Raw genomic sequence first — 3,569 nt, forward strand, 5'->3', positions numbered from 1 at the left:
GAGAGACGGGTGTAGGGGAATACGGAAATGAGGAATTATTCTCTTCCTCTGCCTTTATTAAGTCTTTGCATCTGAATGCAGAGAATATAACGTCTTGTAGGCGGGAAATTGTGTTATGGGAAAACTTACACAGTTCAACATGAAAGCCAAAGTATGTATTAAAGAAATTGTTCATCCAAAAATGTAAATTATGTCATTGTTTACTCGCCCTCATGTTGTTCCAATCTTCTTCTTCAGAATACAAACGAGAATATGCAGAAATAAATATGCTTTTCTATACAATGACAGTGAATGGAGAAGGATGCTATTTACATAAAAGCACAATAAAAGCACGAAACATTAGAATATGGTGCAAAAGTCCATCAGAAATTCAACTTAAAAGGTGAAACTAATATATTATATAGACTCATTACATGCAAAGTGAGATATTTCAAGCCTTTATTAGTTATAATTGTGATGAGTATGGCTTACAGCTTATGAAAACCTTTTCACAATATTCTAATTTTGAATTTGGGGTTTTCATAAACTGTAAACCATAACAACATTATAACAAATTAAGGCTTGAAATATCTCACTTTGCATGTAATGAGCCTATATAATATATTAGTTTCACCTTTTAAGTTGAATTACTGAAATAAATAAACTTTTGCACCATATAAAATTTTTTCGAGTTTGTTAGGTCTCCCAAAGCCAAAGTTATGTCATAATTTACTCATTCCAACGCCATCTTTCTTTCCTGGAAAACAAAAGGAGACATTCTGAAGACATCCAACCTGTTCTTTTCCATACAGAAGAAAATGACACCAAAAAAGTGTCAAAAAATATTTACATGCGAATTATGCACTACATTACAAGTCCTATAAAATACATATGTGAAATTTAAGCTGTTATTAGCAGAAAAACTTTCCAGAAAGAGAAATAATTGTGGGAAAATAATTCCTTAAGTGTGTTAATAAACATGGTCATGATACTGTACACTTGAGTGACCTTTTCTTCTATTATTATTATTATATTAACTGCAAGTACACATTTTTACACTGTACTTTTAAGGTTTGAGGTTTTGAGGTTTAATGCACCTTCAATACTATTAAGTGCACTAGTTTTTTTACAAGGGCATAGTGTCATTGACATCAAACCTGACACAATGCACTTTGAGAGTTGAATATATTGTATATGAATGAGATTTGGGAGCTCAGGTGGAAAGGAATATACTTTAAGAAAACTGATTGAGTCATCAATTTTCTGATGCTTTTTTAAAAACCTGTTCAGCATCCCTCATGTTCACTGAGTATTATTTAAAATCTTGTTTTGTGTCCCACAGTCGTACAGGTCTGAATGACGTGAGGGTTTTTTCTGGTCACTATTCCTTCCAGTGCCAGAGATAAGACAGAAGCCATAGAAATAAATCAGCGAGCGCATCTGCATATACGAGGGCTTGAGCTTTAGATATATACTGTAATAAAGCATGCGTTGCTCTCCATGAGACGTTTCCCAGAGGAGTCAACAGATGCGTCCCATTCAATGTGGCACATCGCATTACGCACACAAATGTTATGGCTCCACAAGATGCATGATAGCTATTTTCCCATCTCTCTCTCTCTCTCTCTCTCTCTCTCTCTCTCTCTCTCTCTCTCTCTCTCTCTCTCTCTCTCTCTCTCTCTCTCTCTCTCTCTCTCTCTCTCTCTCTCTCTCAGTGCATTGTGAGGTCAGGCTGTTCCTCCTCTATAGCGTTAGTAGTGAGAGAGACTGAGGAGTCCATGAGAAACTGCATCAAACACAGCCGTAATTCGGTCCGCGCCGCTCGCCGTGTACACGAGGGACCAGAGAAACACTGTTACTTCATTAAAGCTCAGTCTCTGCCACGAAACAGACACATGTGTATAAGAAAGAACAGAAGTTGAAACGAGTCACATGAAGATCCCTCAGAAATATTTGCTGCTCAAGACACATGTCTGATTATCAGTGTTAAAAACAGTCGTGCTGATTCATCGATTCCTGGAAACTGTCACATATTTTACATTCTAAAAAATGCTGGGTTGTTTCAACCCAATTTTGGGTCAAATATGGACAAACCCAAACGTTGGGTTAAAAATGTAATTTAAAAAGTTAACCCAACGGCTGGGTTTGTCCATATTTGACTCAAAATTGGGTTGAAATAACCCAGCATTTTTTAGAGTGTACTTTCCTGGATTATTTGACAAATCGAAAGTTAAAGATGGAAAAAATGTGTCTTTACTGTCTCTTTTGATCGAGCATCCTTGCAGAATACAATTTATTATATCACATGACTTTGATTTGGTGGATAAAAATGGTTAAAATGTTAAAAAGCAGTCACAGATGACAGAAAGTCAGGGGTTTGAGTGACAAAAGTGAGTCGAAGATGACGTTTCATTTTTGGGTGAACTGCTTCTTCACATACAGTAATATATTAATCAAAACATTTAAAATCTGTTTGTTTCTTGCATGCGAAGAACGACAGATCCCTCTAGAAAAAGAGTGAGACACCAATATTACCCCAGAGCGTGTGTGTGTGTGTGTGTGTGTGTGTGTGTGTGTGTGTGTGTGTGTGTGTGTGTGTGTGTGTGTGTGTGTGTGTGTGTGTGTGTGTGTGTGTGTGTGTGTGTGTGTGTGTGTGTGTGTGTGTGTGTGTGTGTGTGTGTGTGTGTGTGTGTGTGTGTGTGTGTGTGTGTGTGTGTGTGTGTGTGTGTGGCGGGCTCATCAAAACAAAGACAAACAAATTGACGTAATCATGAAGTTGCCGGCAGGGTGTCATTTGTGTTGCGAAGGCAAATGGGAATACTTGGAGTGATGAGACCTCACCTCCTCATCTATCCGTTGCCTTCTCCACACACACACACACACACACACAGCCGTGAGCACACTACACATATGCGCTGATTCATGTGTGTGGCTCTGCCGTGGGGATTTTCAGATGCTCTGGTTTTTACCAAAGCAATGGGAAGATAAGAAGCATCTCATCGAGGGATAATCGTTATATTTGATAAACAGACTTGGTTTATTGAACAAAATTCATTGCCGATACCCTACATTTCAAAAATTAGAAGGCCGTAAAACATCTGATTTACACACATTTGTGATCATCATTGAATACTACACTAATGCAGTTGCTTGAAAACTGTGAAACTAAAAACAGATCAAGCTCAGTTTAAATAAATATATATACAAGTTGTGTTATTAGGGGTGAAACAACATATCGTGTCACAATACATAAGTCTTGCGTATAATTCATCCAAAAAAAAAAATATGTGTGTGGAAAAAATTCAAGTTTTGAGAGTTTTAGTGTCAGTATGTTGAATATAATGTATAATAATGCCATGGGGGAATATTTGTGGGTCCTGATAATGCCAAATGTCTTTTGCTACGAGTAAAATTCGGCCGACATTATTTTAAATATGTCAGTGACAGAGTGCATATTCGTCTAAAATAATTATGTATTTTCAGCTTCAGAATCATGAATATTGCTATCCCCTTATATTGGCACCGGCCCACAGGCATTACATATTTAAAACAGTAATATCCTATACTAAACCTAAACTAATCTTGACAAA

The sequence above is a fragment of the Phoxinus phoxinus genome (assembly GCF_949152265.1).
Source record: "Phoxinus phoxinus genome assembly, chromosome: 24".
Taxonomy (NCBI): Eukaryota; Metazoa; Chordata; class Actinopteri; order Cypriniformes; family Leuciscidae; genus Phoxinus; species Phoxinus phoxinus.